Here is a 20,402-nt window from a genome sequence, read left to right as displayed (position 1 = left end):
AGCCAGGTGCTGTGGCGAACACCTATAGTCCCAGAGGCTGAGGCAGTGGGATGCCCATAAGCTGAATCTGAGGTTGCAGTGAGCTATGACGTTGTTGCACTCTGCTCAGGGCATAGGGTGGGACTCTGTCTCAACAACAATAACAACAACAAAGCAAGGAAATAAAAATAAAAAATAAGCAAGGGAAAAAAAACTGTTCCAAAATAAAGCCTATCAAAATAAATAAATACAAACAAGCTACACAACTTTTGATGTGCATTAAAAACTCTTGCATTACACGTAGGCTTTCATAGATGTTTTGAGATATACAAAAATCAAACAGTGTGAAATTTGTGCAGGTGGAAACAAATGAAGTCCCCCCAGCAACACCCATAAACCCGGCATGAATTAGGGATTTTTGCACAGATGAATCAGAAAGGACTCTGTCAGCCGTGTTTTTTGGAAGTGAAATAACAGACCATTAGCAGAGTCTGTCTCTTGGCTTGGTGCCTGTGGCTCAAGTGGCTAAGGCACCAGCCACATACACCTGAACTGGTGGTTCGAATCCAGCCTGGGCCTGTCAAACAAAAATGATGGCTGCAACCAAAAAATACCCGGGCTTTGTGGCGGGTGCCTGTAGTCCCAGCTACTTGGGAGGCGGAGGCAGGAGATTCACTTGAGCCAAGGAGTTGGAGGTTGCTGTGACTGTGATGCCACGGCACTCTACCCAGGGCGACAGCTTGAGGCTCTGTCTCAAAAATAAATAAACAAATAAATAAATAAATAAATAAAATAAGTAAAAAAACACAGCCTGTCTCAAAACATTAATGGTGACCTTCACACTATATGGCAGGCAACATCAGGGAATAAAATCATTAATTTTTAGATTATTTATTCATTCAACAAACTCTACTCGAATGTCCATTAACTGATAGATAACAGTCTAAGTGCCAAGGATAGAAGAAAAAAACAAACTCAATATTTTTACATCTCTGAAAAACAAGAGCTCGCAATAAAGCAAACCACATATGAAAATAAGCAGGCGTCCTCAAACTTTTTAAACAGGGGGCCAATTCACTGTCCCTCAGACCATTGGAAGGCCGGACTATAGTTTAAAAAAAAAACAAAAACAAAACTATGAACACATTCCTATGCACACCGCACATATCTTATTTTGAAGTAAAAAAAATAAAACGGGAACAAATACAATCACACCGCCTCCTGTGGCCTGTGGGCTGCAGTTTGAGGACCCCTGGCTTAGAGGGTCGGGAGGAGTGCAAAAATAATAATAATAATTGTTTAGCTCTTGGAGAACATTGCTACTCTTTTTTTTTTGCAGTTTTTGGCCAGGGCCTGGTTTGAACCCACCACCTCCAGCATATGGGGCCAACGCCCTACTCCTTTGAGCCACAGGCACCGCCCAAGAACACTGCTATTCTTTCCCTCAAAGTAACTGGTCAGGAGGCTGGGTCCGGGCTCAGCCAAAGTTTTTTCTTTTTGTAAAATGAAGCCTTTCCATATTTTTTTTTAAGTGGCCTTAATTAATTAATTAATTAATTTTTTTATTGTTGGGTATTCATCGAGGGTACAATAAGTCAGATTACACTGATTGCAATTGTTAGGTAAAGTCCCTCTTACAGTCATGTCTTGGCCCCATAAAGTGTGACAGACACCATATATTTGTTTTTTTATTTTTAATTTCTGCTTGCTTGTTTATTCTTCTTCGTTTGAAGTTCTCTTTTTGTTTTTTGTTCATTTTCTTCTTCCTCTGGCGATGCTCTGTCCTGTGGCCTCCCCGGTAGCTGGGATTACGGACGCCCACCACAACGTCCGGCTGGTTTTGATGTTATAGAGACGGGGTCTTACTCTGGCTCCCTGCTGCTCATACTGGTGGCCAACCTCTGAGCTCAGGCAATCCACCTGCCGTGGCCTCCGACAGCGTGGGGACTATAGGCTGATAATTGAATGTGTGCATTTTGGTGTGATTGATGTCTAAATGATGTTCCCTAAGTGAAATGCCTGTCATTTAAGAAGACTTCGCTGGGTTTGGGGGGAGGTGGGAATTTTTTTGTTTGTTTCAAGGTGGCACCTCGGTCAAGCAGCAGAAGTGACATTAAAAGGTGGTTTCCAAGTCCTGCTGTTGGTATGCTCTCAGGCACCAACCTAGTGTCTTCTGCTCAAGGTTGGATGGAGGAATTCAAGAGGGCTAACCCTGTGTGGCTACACCTGTGTGCTGTGAGCTGCTCAGAACAGCAGGCTGTGTAGAGCCCGTGGCCAGGGCTGCCTGGTCAGCACTGAGGTCACACAGAAACTCCTACCAGCCAGGGAAGTTGCACCTGTGGCTCTGACAATGCCCTCCCACCCCATCCCTGTTGCCATCGGTTTTTCTCTTTCATGGTCTGTCCTTACAGTCACGCTCCTGCGCTAACCGGCAGAAGTCTCTTGCCCGGGACTAGTGTTCCCGGTGCTAAATATGCACCTGTGTGCAGAGAATGATCAGGGTTTGTGTGAGAGATGGGGAGTGGAAATCATGGGAACTCCTCTCCTGTCCAAGAAGGACTGTGGAGAGCATGGTTTCAGAGGCATGTGGAGAATTTAGGGTCAGTATATTCTGTTCTTTAGTCCACTGCCCACACATTTTATTCTATGCATGCATGTATGTGTCTGCTGTCTCTACATCCACCCCTCTGTTCTACTTAACTATCCATCTATTCCATCCACCTATCTTTCCATCTATCTATCCATCCATCCATCCATCCATCTATCTATCCATCCATCCATCTCTTCCATCTATCTATCCATCCATCCATCTCTTCCATCTATCCATCCATCCATCTCTTCCATCCATCTATCTATCCATCCTTCTCATCTATCTATCTATCTATCCATCCATCTCTTCCATCTATCTATCCATCCATCCATCCATCTCTTCCATCTATCCATCCATTCATCTCTTCTATCTATCTATCTATCCATCCATCCATCTCTTCCATCTATCTATCCATCCATCCATCCATCTCTTCCATCTATCCATCCATTCATCTCTTCTATCTATCTATCTATCCATCCATCCATCTCTTCCATCTATCTATCCATCCATCCATCTCTTCCATCCATCTATCCATCCATCCATCCATCTCTTTCATCTATCTATCTATCCATCCATCCATCTCATCTATCTCTCTATCCATCCATCCATCTCTTCCATCTATCTATCCATCCATCCATCCATCTCTTTCATCTATCCATCTATCTATCCATCCATCCATCTCATCTATCTCTCTATCTATCCATCCATCCATCTCTTCCATCTATCTATCCATCCATCCATCTCTTCCATCTATCCATTCATTCATCTCTTCTATGTATCTATCTATCCATCCATCCATCTCTTCCATCTATCTATCCATCCATCCATCTCTTCCATCTATCCATCCATCCATCCATCTCTTCCATCTATCTATCCATCCATCCATCCATCTCTTTCATCTATCCATCTATCCATCCATCCATCTCTTCCATCTACCTATCCATCCATCCAGCTCTTCCATCTATCTATCTATCTATCTATCCATCTATCTATCTATCACATAGCTCTCTCTGTAAGTTTCCATGATGTTACTGGGCTAAAGCACCAGTGTGATCCATGTGAGGCCAAGCATCTCCCACATTTTCAGCAGAATGTGCTGGGTAGGATGCATTTGCAAAGAGTTCTCCCTCTCTCCCTCCAGGAAGTGATCAGAGCCATTTGGCCCCAAAGTCAGCTGAGCTGTGATTCCATTTGAACTCCATCAACGTCTCCATGTAAGTCTGCAAAAACAACACTGGGTCTAAATTTTATCCACAGTGTCACACAATCTGGAATATGCATTAACCAGAGGCCATGATGAAGTTAACATTTGCCTGGTATAAATAAAATTTGCCATAGGTCATTTTGTGTGTGTGTTCCAATTATAGTTTCATCATCAGTTTTTTTAAATGACTCTCTCATGCATTTGAAACGAGTCATTGATTCCTTATGGCTTATGAGATATCCATCTGTTTGGAATTTTTTTCAATGTTTTAACAATTCCCCTTAATATTTCAACTCTAAAACCAATGATCAGAGAGCTGGAGAATTTAGCCTCTTAGTGGATTCCACCGCTTCAAAAGCATGAAGTATAAAATACTGTACTTCTCCTACAAATGAAGCTGGGTGTCTATGAAGCATTTGAAAACCCAGGAAGGCCCAGTGTTCATTTAATAGCATTCATTTAATTTTACCAATAACTCTAAACCCGTATAGGCAGGCATATTTGTTTATCCATAGAATCCCGCATATTTATGTAAACCACAGGTCCCAGTGCAATTCCTGTGTTCAACCAGATTAGCATGACATATAAAAAGGGAAGGTTGAAAGAATAATTTCACAGTCTCTTTCTACTGAGATACCACCTTCTGGCCAATAGTAATTGCTCCACTCCGAACCTTAGGATTCTTTCCTTAAAAAGAAAAACACTTCTCTTTTCCTTATCTCTGATTCATCACACTCTGTTTCTGATGAACAAAGACTTGAAAATTACTCACTATTCATTCCCCCAGACTTTTCCACCCGGCACCTTTTTCCACTGATGCAGACCTGCACAAGGGATTCTGCTCTCTCAGAAATTCTATTTCTTTTGCTGCTTCTGGAACATTAAAGCTGTCTGGTGAGCAGGCGGGAGGTGTGAGATTTTAATCACTTTTAGCTCCCCGCTCCCCCCACCAATTCGTTCAATTCTCAAAAGTAGCAGTGATTCCCTGGTACTTTTTTTTTTTTTTTTTTGTAGAGACAGAGTCTCACTTTATTGCCCTTGGTAAAGTGCTGCGGCATCACAGCTCACAGCAACCTCCAGCTCTTGGGCGTAGGCGATTCTCTTGCCTCAGCCTCCCAAGGAGCTGGGACTACAGGCACCTGCCACAACACCTGGCTATCCCTGCTACTATATAAAAAATATATATATTTTATTAACATTAAATCATAGCTGTGTACATTAATGTGATCATGGGGCACCATATATCCCTGCTACTTTTTATAAACTCATCACACAAGTCTGAAGGATGTTTTATGAACAATAATTATTGCCCCTGTTTCAATCTGTAAAAACACAGAAACCCACTTTACTCCAGGGGCTGCTGGCCAAATATTTAACGTGGAAGCCGTGGTGAGTTGAATGAAGACGTCTATCCAAGAGATGTGTGTTTACCCTAAACACAGAACCTGTGACCAGGACCTTATTTAGAACAGTGGTTCTCAACCTTCCTAATGCCGCGACCCTTTAATACAGTTCCTCATGTTGTGGTGACCCCCCCCCACCATAAAGTTATTTTCGCTGCTACTTCATAACTATAATTTTACTACGGTTATGAATCGTAATATAAATATCGGATATGCAGGATGGTCTTAGGTGACCCCTGTGAAAGGGTGATTCAACTCCCAAAGGGTCTCGACCCACAGGTTGGAAGGATTTTTTGCAGATGAGATGAGGTCTCTTGAGATGAGATTGTCTGGCATTAGAGAGGTGGGCTGCGTCCTAAATACAATACCCACCATCCTTCTAAGAGACAGCAGAGGAGACACAGACACAGAGGAGAAGCCACGTGGAGACGGAGGCAGAGACTGGAGTGATGTGGCTACGAGCCCAGGGATGCCTGGAGCCCCCAGGAGCTGGGAGAGGCAGGAAGGGGCCTCCAGAAGGAACTGGATACAGTATAAGGGGGTGAATGGTGACCCCAAAATATCTGTCCATGTCCTATCACCCAGAACCTACGAATTAAATGTCAGTTGGCAATAGGGTCTCTGCAGATGTAATTAGTGAAGGATCTTCAGATGAGACCATCCTAGATGAGGAAAGGCCTCAAACCCAGTGACAGATGTCCTCCTAAGAGACAGCAGAGGAGACACAGACACAGACACAGAGGAGAAGCCACGTGGAGACGGAGGCAGAGACTGGAGTGATGTGGCCACAAGCCCAGGGATGCCTGGAGCCCCCAGGAGCTGGGAGAGGCAGGAAGGAGCCTCCCCTGGGGCCTGCGGAGGGAGCGGCCCTGAGACACCTGCACCTCAGACTCCTGGGCTCCAGGGCTGAGGAGAATAAACTGCTATTGTTTTTAGCTACCTGGTTTGTGGTAACATGTTAACATCAGCCCCTGGACATGCATACAGAAGTTTTCCTGCAAACCCTAGATGGTAAATTTGCAGCAACATCTGTTTTCTTGGTCCCTTAGGGCAGGAACCGTTTTGGGGAAAAAGAAGGTCTGGAGTACCATATGTATGTTTGCCAATGTAGTTCTGCGTGGCAGAGGCCTCATCCGCTTCTGGACAGCACCTTTGGAAAATAGCTCCTTCACGTAAAACCCATGCTCAATTTCACAGCAAAACGAAATTGTTCCACGTGACTCCTGTGACATGGCTCGCCCTGGGGGAACCTATGAAATCGAACACTGAAAAGAGTTGGTACACTAAGAATCAGACATCCTTCAAGTAAAAACAAGAACAAAAAAAGGTAAATAAACAAAGTAGATTGCCTTCTCTCTGTCAGAAAGTAGGAAAATAAACTGAGCCCAGTCAATAACATACAAAACAGCAGGAGTGCTTATCTCCTGAATTGAGAAGTTAATACTGTGACTTTCTTTGCATTATTATTAGTATTATTACTTAATATTTCAATGTAGCCATTGTCTGATTCCTTTTCTGAATGTATGTATGTTTGTTTGTTCTTTACCAGGTTTTTGTTTCTAGTCCTTATTTTAAACATTGTTATTGTTATTAAAATTTAAGCCTTTTTAATTTCGTGAAGGCCAAAAAATGGAAACCTAATAAACACATGTATACGTAAAAATAAAAAAAAAGTTAAAAAAAAAGAAAGTAGGAAAAGCGGGTACAAATACATAAAAGGTTAGACACAGCATGAGAGTTGTTGCAATGTGAGCAAAACTCAGTACCTATAGATCTGAGTCGTAATGAAAAACATACAGTCAAAAAGGGAAAAAATGGCTTTCAAGCGGGATGAAATATAACTTTCAAATCTTTGCCACAGGCATTCTCTCTCTCTCTCTCTCTCTCTCTCTCTCTCTCTGTTTGATTTTTAGGTCTTGTTACTCGGGGAAACTTTGAGCTCTCTGGAAATTCTTCTCCCAGTTTTCAAAGAGACCGGGGTGGTCTCTCTCTCTCCGGGTCATATGCAAAGCAGACGCTTTGTACTTGGAGAGCAACACCACCTTCTTTTTCTCTGAGGAACTAACTTCTGCAGCCTGGAATCAAAAGCTCCAGGGTGGGATTACAGCAGCGGTGCATCTTACAAGGGTATATGTGAAACTTGGTAAATGTGGAATGTAAGTGTCTTGGCACGGTAACTGAGAGAATGCCAGGAAGGCGATGTTAACCAGTGTGATGAAAGTGTGCCAAACAGTCTGTGAAGCTAGTGACTGATGCCCCATGATCATATCAATGTACACAGCTATGATTTAATTAAAAAAAAAAAAAAAAAACTCCAGGGACACAGTCGCTATTTGCCTTCATCTCTCTCTGGGCATCTGTCAGCATTACTACTCAGGCAAGCTGTCGAATTTCGCTACCCTCGGCAACATATAATGTAAACCTGCCTCTCTCTACCTCTCCCTTCCTTGTTTGTCTGTCAGGGGACAAAAGTCACCTGTCCCAAACCCAAAGCCTCACAGAGATGACAATGAAACCAGTCTTTCCTCTCTGCTTTTCGGGGGGGAGGGGGGGAAGACTGCAGGTGTCATGCAAACACTTTGCAACGATATGACCCCCTTCGTGGGACGTCTTTACAAAGCAGCTTTGGGGATGTGAAAGTTACTAACAAGATAAAACATGACAAACTGGCTGCAGGTGTACCAACCTGCTCAGGTGTGGAAGGTTAATTTCAATAAATGCGTGTGTGCAGGGAACACCCAAAAAATAAAAAGGATTTGGAAAATGCTATTGGGAAGAAAAAGTGCTGAATGTTTAACGTAGCTTGATAAGAGTGTTGTCAAGACTTAGGATGGAGCCATGAGTTTCATGAGAAGGTCATAAAAAGACAACAAAGTGGTCACAATTTGTGCGTCTACAGATGTTCAAAGCTGGACAGAGGGGATACAGCCTGTCTTGTAATCCGGAGGATCCGTAGAGACCTGTCCAGCTGCCCTTCCAAGGGCACATTTCCACCAGCTTGCCCCAAGTTCTGAAATCAGTTACGAACAGAGCCAACACTGGTGTTCCCCATGCCCCAGGGCCCTGTTCCCCTGCATTACGGAAAACAAGAGCAGTCCCTGACTCTATAATAGAAAGACATATATGCTCCTAATTATACTAACTACCTCTCCCAGCCAGAAGTCCTACCCGTTTCACCTTTACAGTAAAGCCCGGGAGAAAAGGCAGCTTCACAGGGGGAAGCCACCCCTCTGCTATTGACAGGGAGGCCACTGTCTTTATTTCTCTTTTTTCTTTCTTTCTCTTTTTTTTTTTTTTGAGACAGAGCCTCAAGCTGTCACCCTGGGTAGAGTACAGTGGCATCACAGCTCACAGCAACCTCCAACTCCTGGGCTCAAGCGATTCTCCTGCCTCAGCCTCCCAAGTAGCTGGGACTATAGGTACCCGCCACAACACCCGGCTATTTTTCGGTTGCAGCCGTTATTGTTGTTTGGCGGGCCCGGGCTGGATTCGAACCCGCCAGCTCAGGTGTATGTGGCTGGCGCCTTAGCCACTTGAGCCACAGGCGCCCAGCCCAGCGTCTTTATTTCTTTTTTTTGTTTGTTTGTTGTTTTTTTTTAATTAAATCATAATTGTATACATTGATATGATCATGGGGTATCATACACTCGCTTCATAAACCATTTGACACATTTTTATCACAGTGGTTAACATAGCCTTTCTGGCGTTATCTCAGTTACTGGGCCAAAACATTTACATTCTACATTTACCAAGTTTCACAAATACCCCTGTAAGATGCACCACAGGTGTGATCCCACCAGCGTCTTTATTTCATCAAACCACTTTCCTGCAGCAGCCTCACACAATTCCCAGTGACTCCAAGGTGAGCTGTGGCATTTGCTCTTGTACCCTCACAGTGAGCTCTATTATCGCCCATCAAGAATGAAACAGTGTGCTATCTTCCTGCTGCGATCTTAGCTATTTCATTCTAATGCCCTTTTAGCTGGGCCTAGTACTGGCACTTCTAATCTGAGCATTTTGGGAGGCTGAGCCAGCAAGATCATTTGCAGCCAGGAGTTTGTGACGGGCCTGGACAACACAGCAAGACCCCCATTTGTACGAAATTTTTTTCAAAAGATTATCCAGGCCTGGTGGTGCACACATGTCGTCCCAGCTACTCTTTGAGAGGCTGAGACAAGAGAAACATTCGAGGCCAGTTTGAGACCGGCCTGGACAATATAGCAAGACCCCCATGTGTGCAAAAACTTTTTTAAAAAAGTTAGCCAGGTAGGCAGCACCTGTGGCTCAGTGAGTAAGGCACTGGCCCCATATACCGCAGGTGACAGGTTCAAACCTGGCCCCAGCCAAACCTCAACAAAAAACAGCTGGGCATTGTGGCATGTGCCTGCTGTCCCAGCTACTCGGGAGGCTGAGGCAAGAGAATTACCTAAGCCCAGGAGTTGGAGGTTGCTGTGAGCTGTGATGCCACAGCACTCTACCAAGGGCGATAAAGTGAGACTCTGTCTATTTAAAAAAAAAAAAAAATTATCCAGCTGTAACTGGGGGTTACATATCTGTAGTATGTATAACATGTAACTACAGGGGGTGCATACCTGTAGTCCCAGGTACTTGAGAGGATGAGGCAGGAAGAATCATTTGAGGCCAAGATTTGAATAAATGATTCAAAAGGAGAATCATTTGAGGCCAAGAGTTTAAGACCAGACCCCTGTTTATACAAAAAAGAAAAAAAATTAAAAAAACAACTGGTTGTAGTGGTGCACACCTGTAGCCCCAGATATTCAGGAGGCTGAGACAGGAGGATTGTTTGAGCCCAGGAGTTGGAGGCTGCCATAAGCTTTGATGATGTATCTGTGATCTATTCAGGGTAACAGAGCAAGACCAGATGCTGTCAAATAAAATAAGATAAAGTAAAGTAAAACAAAATAAATTAAAATAAACTCCGAGAAAACCTCTCCCGATAACATGTCTTCCTCAAAGATGGTCCAGAATATGAAAGCAATAACAAATCACATCCAACTCAGTCCTTGAAAGACTGTGCTCACCAATTGAGCGCCCTGTCTTATTTCTTGAAACTAAACATCTCTGGGCCAGCTTACCTCCTTCCACCACAGAATTTTCACTGTGTCCCCCTTTCTGTGTCTTGACACCCTCCCAGCTGTCACCTTTCCCATTTCCAGCCTCGGTCCTCTTCAGCCCAAAAGGCTCTTGACCTGGTGGACAAGGTGCTGTTATGACTCAATGTGCTACGTTGTGAGCAGACCCATTCCGTGGCCTCCTGCTGTTCCTGGAATATCCAACAAGCTCCTCATCGTGATCCATGGGTCTGAGCCACCTGTAGTTTTCCTCCCTTCTCTGACCGCCCTCTACCCTCCATGTTCACTCTGATTTGCTTCATTCTGTGTCTGCCCAGCCAGGCAGGGGTCCTGTCTGTTTGGTAAGGTTGCTTTGCCCATCTCTGAACCCTAGGCTTTGCCAGTCTTTCTCAGGAAGGAACTTGGTCTTCCATATCACCATCCCTCACCCCACTCACCTGCCAGGTGTGTGTTCAGACGCCACCTTCTCAGAGAATCTTGCCTCGATCTCCAAACCTGGGGGGATGAAGGCAAAGTTGGTGCCCACGCCTCTGACATTATCCCTGAGGGACACTGCCCACTCACTGCATGTTGGTTGAATGAGTATAGGATTCATCTGGAAATCTACCTTAAAGCGGATGTTAATTCATGACATGAAAGGATTACATCCAATGATATATATCAGCTCCCCTTCCTCCCGGCAGGCTCTGTGGGTAATAATGGTATCTAGATTCTTTGATAGTTACAAGAGAAGGTTACAGGCTGCTTACACCTCCAGAGGTCACAATTCACTCTTCACAGAGACATGTTAAGCCAAATTTCCTTTTTTCTTTTTTTTTTTTTTTGAGACAGAGTCTCACCATGTCACTCTTGGTAGAGCGCCGTGGCATCACAGCTCACAGCAACCTCCAACTCTTGGGCTTAAGTCATTCTCTTGCCTCAGCCTCCCAAGTGGCTGGGACTACAGGCGCCCGCCACAATGCCTGGCTATTCTTTTGATGCAGCTGTCGTTGTTTAGCTGGCCCAGGCCGGTTCGAACCCTTCAGCCTCTGTGTACGTGGCCAGCACCCTAACTACTGAGCTACCAAGCGCTGAGCCTTTTTTCCCCTTTGTGAGACAGTCTTATTCTGTCACCAAGGCTAAAGTGCTGTGCCATCAACACAGCTCACGGCAACCTCAAATTCTTGGGATCAAGTGATCCTCCTGCCTTAGCCCCACAACTATAGGCACCCACCACAACACACAGCTAGTTTCTTTCTTTTTTTTTTTTTTTTTCTAGAGACAGAGTCTCACTTTATCACCCTCTGTAGAGTACTGTGGCATCACAGCTCGCAGCAACCTCCAACTCCTGGGCTTAGGCGATTCTCTTGCCTCAGCCTCCCGAGTAGTTGGGACTACAGGCACCTGCCACAACACCCAGCTATTTTTTTGTTGCAGTTTGGCCAGGGCTGGGTTTGAACCCACCACCCTCAGTATATAGGGCCGACGCCCTGCTCACTGAGCCACAGGTGCTGCCCCACACAGCTAGTTTTTCTCTTTTTAGTATAGATAGCATCTTGCTCTGGGTCATGGTGGTCTCAAACCCCTGAGCTCATTCAATCTTCCCTCTTTGGCCTCTCAGTGTGCTGGAACCACAGGCTTGAGCCACCGCACTCAATAGGGCTTATTTAATATCTGAAAGGAGGCCGCGTTAGGTTAAACTAAATTTAACTCATCTTTTGGTGGGTAGCTTAAATAGAGTTCTTTCCTTAATGTGAGGAACTTGGCAATAGGTTCATGCCTAGACATTCCCCCTGAAATTTCAGAGATGCTTTGGGAAAGGAGTGACATTAAGCCCTGTGTTTCTGTCCAGATCCTACAAGAAATACAATATGAAAACCATCCAAGTTCAGGGCCAGCCACACGCAGTGTGTATTGCTATGCAGGGCCCTGTGATTGGATAAACCAAAGTAAACATCCCTTCATCAACTAAGACAGGCTTGACGGTTAAGGCAGCAAAAGTTACATATAAGCCAAAGACTCAGGGATCAGCTGAGTCTAAATTCCTGTGGCTACAAAACAAACAAACAAACAACAATGACAACAACAACAACAAAAAAACACTCTTTCTTAAGCTCTCTAAGAAAATGAGCTCTCCCATGAATGGTTAGAGCCCTCCCAAGTCTGATTTACGACCCAGACCACGCACGACAAGTCTGGTGTGACCCAGGCTCAACCTTACCAACATTCTTTTCGAATAAGTAATCTCAGAGCTTTAAGTCAGTCCCAGTCACCTTGTCAACGCTGTGTGCAAGCTGTGTTTGTGATCGTTCACCTCTGGAGGGAAAGACCTGTATTCCACCTGTTTTCATGATAAAACCAAGCTGCAACATGCACAGTGGGTGTCTGTTACATATATGTCTGGGAACTAAGGTAAAATCTTGAACCTTTCTGCTGGCTGACTGACTCGACCCCTGTCTTGGCCAAGGGGATCCCTAAAACTGAGTTGTTAGCCCTGAGAAAGGAGACCAGGCCTGCCTCATCCTGCCCCCTCACTAACAGGCCTAAGGCTCTGCAAGACCCACCTGCAGGTCCCCAACATACACGGCAAACCTGCAGTTTGTGTCAGATTAACAGACCCTCATCTTAACTCAGCATTCCTTTTCCCTGACTCCTGGCCTGTTAGACAGAGTCTCACTCTTACAGACAATTGTCAGCTAAAGAAACTTCAAACCCACCTAGACCCCGTGGGCTGCCACTTTGAGATGTCTCACTTTTGGGGGCCAAGCCAGGGTTCACCTTCCACGTATTAACTTATGATTTTGAGTCCCAAATTCCTGTCTCCCTGAAATGTATAAAAAACAAACAATGGGCGGGGCATGGTGGATCACACCTGGAATCCCAGCACTCTGGGAGGCCAAGGCAGGTGCACCACTTGAGCTCAGGAGTTCGAGATCAGCCTGAGCAAGACTGAGACTCTGTCTCTACTGAAAATAGAAAACTCAGCCACGTGTCCTGGCAGACACCTGTAGTGTTAGCTACTCAGGAGGCTGAGGCAAGAGCATCTCTTGAGCCCAAGAATTTGAGGTTGCTGTGAGCTATGAGGATGCCACGGGGCTGTACCTAGGGGGAAGAGTAAGACTCCATTTCAAAAAACAAAAAGTATAACCCACCACCGTGAATCCACTTGCTCAAGGCTTCTTGGGTGTGGCTCTGAATCATGATCTTCAACTTTGGCTGCCAAACACAGCTCTTTAAATTATTTTACAAAGTTTTGCTTCTTTTCCATTGATGTGTTCACCATTGTGCATGCACTCAGCTGCCTTCATGATTGAGTATAAATTCTCCCCCAAATGCACATAACACTGCCTTGTGTGGTACAGAGCCTGTGAGGTACAAAACCCCACCTGCGCCTTCCCATTTGGAAGACAGCACGTTTCATCCATGCCTGGGACTGTGTCTTCCCAGTCTGCAGACTGACATCCCCAAGAAAGCTGCCCCTTCTCCTTTTCAGCTATGCTGGAGGCTTTTTCCACGACAGTTCAAAACTCAACTAAATCCTCTTATAAAAGAACAGAATGTGCCTCCCCTAAATATGCCAGTTTGACAGAAGGGTTATTTTGAGCCAAAGGCAGTTGAGAAACAGCAAATGTAACAGCTAAATAAGACCCTCTCTGTGCTCTCCCATCCCCTTAAACACGGGCTTGACCTTTCATCGTAGGACACACCTCCACCCAGAGACAGCTCCCCTCCAAAAATGTACATATAACAAAACTTACTCTATGATTTCTTACATTTTGCTAGTTTCCCTTACTTATTTATCTTCCCACTGTTCGCAGCTCCTAGAACCTTTGAGGGCTTATTTTTTTTTCCCCTTTGTCTTTTTTATTTTTTTACAAATTTATCACACTTGGCTAATTTGCTAGGTAAGTCCCAAATTCTAACCGGCTCTTTCAACTGGTCACAGTCTTCATGTGGCCGTGTACTGATGTCTTAATAAATGGATAGTTTTTCTGTTGTTCATCTGTTTTTTCTCAGTTTCATTTCCAGGAGACTGTAGCTACAGAGCTTTCAAGGACAGAGGGGAAAAGGGGCAGTAGTTGCTTTCTTGTTACTGTTGTTTTTGTTTCTTATTCTCCGCTGTCACCATCATGAAATTCTTAAGAATTTTGGAATGGGGGCTGACCTCTGTCCTTCTGCCCTTGCCCCTGTAGACAGTGTATCTTCTCTGAACCACAGGAGGCAGATGCCAAGAACTGAGGTTTTTGAAGTCATTATTATTCAGACTGAGAGCGAGCATGGGTTTGTGCAAAAGTTTGCTCTTAAACCTGTATATTTCTTGCATCCTCACTTTTGAAACACATGCCTTCAAGCGGGGACCTAAATTGGGCTCCCAGGGTTAAAGTCAGAATGATAATTCTTGAAAGAAAAACAAATTGAGGTTTGGAAGGAGTGAGAATTTCTCTACTCTTTAAAGGAAAGACACAAGTTAGAGATGTGGGTGGGTGTTTGGCATCTTCGTAGCGGGAGTTTCACTGACCTGTCATCTGAATGTGGTGGAAAGTTAAGTGGGGTGCACTTGGGGAGGCAGGATTTTTGTGAGTCAGAAGCTGTCCTTTCCCTTTGGAGGAAGCCACCACTTGCTCTGCAACCTGGAAAATGTGGTTGCACAATTTCCATCACCCAGAGGTGTCCAGGCGACTAACTATCACCCCATAACTGCCACCCTAAAGGTATCCAGGTGACCCACACAGAATGTGCACCCTGCCTGGTGTATCCCCCACATCTGAAGAGGAAACAAGCTCTATTCAGAGAGGGAGAACCCCTGAAGCCATTGGCAGACTGGAAAAAATCAAAAGTCACATAACCGTAACCCCAGGAGTCTTTGTCACCTGTCAGTCAGTAGACCCTGAATCCTGGAGACATTCAAAGCCAAATTGTATAAAAGATTTGGATTTCCAAGTGCCCTTCCAGGTACGCTTCTAGCTACACTACTTTCATAGATAAATTAATCCAAGAGCTGAGGTTGGGAGTTTACTGCAGCTCACGCTGTGTTGGGATTATTTGTTATATGCTTATTTTTCTAATTCTCATGGCTTTTCCCATTTCTCATGGGTTTTCCCAGTTCTAGAAAGGGTCTTGGGACAAAAGAAACTGTTTATATATAAAATACGACACTATATATTGTAAAATACATGTGTGCGTATATTATATAATCTTATATAATATAGATTATATAGTATATAACCTTGTATATTATATACATTATATAATAATAATGTATATTATATAATATATCATGATATATAATGTATAATATTATATAATATATATTAAAATATGATAATATATTATAATATTACAATATTATATTTTATATTAATATGTACACATTATGTCTATAATGAATGTAATATGCATACATTATATAATGTATATTATATAACATACATTCATATATATGATATATAAATAGATAATGTTAATACGATATATTACAATATAATGTATATATAATATACATATTATTATATTATATTATTTATATTAACATATGCATAATTATTATATTATTATATATAATATCATATAATACATGTATTAATAATATTTATATATTATATAATGTATACCTGTATATTATACACATTATATATTATATAATATACACATATTATATATATAATGTGTAAACATATATATACATATATTTATTTTTCCACCTTTGGAACAGTGTCTGGGTTATTCTAGGCAACCAACTAATGTTCACCATATATCCTTGAAAACACAGATCAGAAGTACTAGTTGTAATTACAGTAGCTTTGGTTAGAACAATCCAGATGATGTGTGTGTATATATTATATAATCTTACATAATGTGTACATGATAATATATAATGATGATATGTGTGTATTTATTATATAATCTTATATATTATGTACATTATAATAATATATGATGATATGTGTGTACATATGATATAATCTTATATACAATGTACATTATAATAATATATAAAGATGATATGTGTGTGCATATGATATAATCTTATATATTATGTACATTATAATAATATATAAAGATGATATGTGTGTACATATTATATAGATGATATGTGTGTGCATATTATATAATCTTATATATTATGTACATTATAATATATGATGATATGTGTGTACTTATTATATAATCATATATATTATATACATTGTAATAATATATAAAGATGATATATGTGTGCATATTATACAATCTTATATATTATGTACATTATAATATATGATGATGATATGTGTGTACTTATTATATAATCTTATATATTATGTACATTATAATAATATATAATGATGATATGTGTGTTCATATTATATAATCTTATATATTATGTATATTATAATAATATATAAAGATGATGTGTGTGTACATATTATATAATCTTATATATTATGTACATTATAATCATATATAATGATGATATGTGTGTTCATATTATATAATCTTATATATTATGTACATTACAATATATAATGATGATATGTGTGTACATATTATATAATCTTGTATATTATGTATATTATAATAATATACGATGATGATGTGTGTGTACATATTATATACAATATATTATCACATATATAATATAATATGTACACACACATCATCTGTATTGTTCTAACCAATGCTATTTTAATTATTACAACTAGAATTTGTAACCTGTGTTTTCAACAGTATGTGAAAATATATACATGATAATGTGTATACATTAGACTGTTTCGCATACTGTTATAGGTACATTATATATGCATGTGCATACATATTATATACATCATATTATATAATATTATATAATACACATCATATTATATAATATACATCATATTATATAATATCATATACATCATATTATATAATATCATATAACATACATCATATAATATACATCATATTATATAATATATAATATACACATTATATACATTATATACATATTATATACATTATACACACATATAAGATATATACACATATATCTAACACATATTATATATACATATATGTATTTTTCCACCTGTGTAGCAGTGCCTGGATTGTTCTAGGCAGCCAACTAATATTCACCACATGAGGGTTGCAAAAGCAACTCAGATCACCAATACTGGTTCCAATCAAAGCATCATTGTTTAGAACAATCCAGATGGTATATTATTATATTATGCACTTTGATTTCTCTCTCTCTCCCTTTCTAACATTTGCGTTCTGTTGCTATTATCAGAAACTTTGGGCGATACACAATCCTACCCCACCAGAACTCTTAAGGGTTTGAGAGCGGCGTGCAAAGTCCTCAACACCTCAGGAGCATAGGGCGGGTGGATACGAATTTTTTGATGCCATTAGCTACAATAGACTGAAAGGGGTCTCTTTCCTCGGCCAATTTGTTTTCCAAGAATGGATTTTGAGCTTATGCTACCCTTATGAAAATGATCCAACTATGCACGTTTAAAAAATTGCATCCTATCAGGGATTTTGAGTCAGCTGTGCACTTGGCTAGATTAACACGCCTCCTAGCGGTTAAATTCGGGTAATGATTAAGAAATGCATTTTCCTACATTCTCACCTGGCAGAAAATCTCAATGAAATCAAAGTCGGGGGTGAGGGGGAAGGGGTTGGGTGAGTTTCTATCCAGCAGGTATACGCACATATCCTGGGTGAGAGACACAACTACAACTCGGGCTTTAAACCTACAAAAACTATGTAACCTAACTGTAGGTAAAGCAACAGAAATTATCCTTTTTTTTTTTTTTTTTGAGACAGAGTTTCACTCTGTGCTCTGGGTAGAGTGCTGTGGCATCCTAGCTCACAGCAACCTCAAACTCCTGGGCTCAAGCGATCCTCCTGCCTCAGCCTCCTGTATAGCTGGGTCTACAAGCATCTGCCACCACACCCGGCTAGTTTTCCTATTTTTTAGTAGAAATGTAACATCCTCTTGCTCACGCTGGTCTTCAACTCTTTAGGTCAAGCAATCCACCTGCCTGAGACTCCAAAAGTGCTGGAATTACAAGCTAGGGACATAGCCCCTGGCCTACTATGCTTTTTAAAAAAGTAAGTATATATCATTTATACCTTCCCTTAGGGGAAATGTTTAAGTATGCAATTTGGAGTGTTCAAAGGAAGGGGAAATGTTTGCATCATTTTGACATGTGACAAAACTTTTGACTCTAATTTTAAGACATTTTCCAAACAGATACTACAAAACTCAACATTTTATCATCTGGTACGTATTAGGCCGTGTGCTAGAATCATTTTGTAGAAATTATCTCCATTAATCTTCGCTGCAGTGCTGTGAGGGAGGTACCATTCTTATTTGCACTTGGCAGATGGAGCAGGTGGAGTGTAGACAGGCTGATAAATTTCACCAAAGACATTTAAGAGGCAGGTAGAACCAAGGGCATGAAACCCAGTGTACTTTCTTTCTATCCAGCACTTTAGAAAGCCCCAGATATGGGGTCAAAAACCTGGACGCTAGACCTCATCATCCTGCTCCCTTTGTGGTTAAAGCCTTTGACAATCTCTACATTCTGTTTTCTTCATCCACAAAAAAATAAAGAGGATTTGATGAGATGATCCTAGAAGATCTCTCTTGGGTGAAAATTCTAAAATTCTCTTGCACGACATTCCTCAATTCACGGCTCCCTTCATAAACAAGTTGATAATAAAATAATGATGTTTTGGAAACATCCGCACAGGAAACGGCACAGAAATTTGCTCAAGTTCTGTAAAAAAAAATTCCTTGTTTGGGGTAATAAGGTCTGATATAGTTTTCTCAGGTCACATGGGATTAAGAGAAACCCTTGTTCAATAGCTAATGTTAAAAGCATTATTTGTATTTGACTTTATGGTTATCTGTTCTTCTTTTATCAACGTAACGAGAATAGTTGCACCCAAAATCAATCAGGCAAACATAACGATGTTACCTATAGAGTTACATCTTGAAAGACACCCTGGTGTCCATATGCATGAAAATTTGAGGTTGGCACAGTTTCTGGGATTTGGGCCCAGGCCCAGTTCAGTAACTTACAAGCTGGGTGCTCCTGAGCAAATTACAGACCATCCTCAAAGACCAGATGCTTTTTTTAAAAAATTATTATACAGGGGTGCACTGGGTTAAATTATGACCATGTCAAAAAAATAAAATAAAGGATTCCTGAGACATGTGAATGAGACTTTATTTGGAAATAGAGTCTTTGCATTTGTAATCAACAGAAGATGAGGTTATGTGAAGTTACAGAGTAGGTTCTAAATCCTATATGTAGCTTGTCAGGAAGATTTTCAGACAGATTGTTACTGTGCATTATTTCACTTCCAAGAAACACGGTTGGCAGTGTCCTTTCTGATTCACTCGTCCAACTGTCTTTTCTCTCCCTCCCTCCCTCCCTTCGTTCCCTCTTTGTCCCTCCCTCCTTCTTTCTCCTTCCTTCCTTCCTTTTTTTTGAGTCCCATTTTGTTACCCTCAAAAGAGAGCCATGGAGTCATAGCTCACAGCTACCTCAAACTCTTGGGTTCAAACCATCCTCCTGCATCAGCCTCCCAAGTAGCTGGGAGTGCAGGCACCTGCCACAACGCCTGGCTAATTTTAGAGATGGGGTCTTGCCCTTGCTTAGGCTGGTCTTCATCTCCTGAGCTCAAGCAATCCACCCACCTCTGTCTCCTGGAGTGTTAGGATTACAGGCATGAGCCACCACATCTAGCTTTTTTTGGTTAGTTGGTTGGTTTGGTCTCTGTCACCTGTGCTAGAGTGCTGTGGCCTCAGCCTAGCTCCTAGGCTGAAGAGATCCTCCTTCCTCAGCCTCCCAGGCAGGTGGGACCACAGGCACCTGCCACAACGCCTGGCTAATTTTAGAGATGGGGTCTTGCCCTTGCTTAGGCTGGTCTTCATCTCCTGAGCTCAAGCAATCCACCCACCTCTGCCTCCTAGAGAGTTAGGATTACAGGCATGAGCCACCACATCTAGCTTTTTTTGGTTAGTTGGTTGGTTTGGTCTCTGTCACCTGTGCTAGAGTGCTGTGGCCTCAGCCTAGCTCCTAGGCTGAAGAGATCCTCCTTCGTCAGCCTCTGGGACCACAGACGCCCACCACAACATGCGGTTAACTTTTCTATTTTTAGTAGAGATGAAGTCTCGC

This window comes from Nycticebus coucang, chromosome X (genome assembly GCF_027406575.1).
Source record: "Nycticebus coucang isolate mNycCou1 chromosome X, mNycCou1.pri, whole genome shotgun sequence".
Lineage (NCBI taxonomy): Eukaryota > Metazoa > Chordata > Mammalia > Primates > Lorisidae > Nycticebus > Nycticebus coucang.
This window is presented reverse-complemented; position numbering follows the sequence as displayed.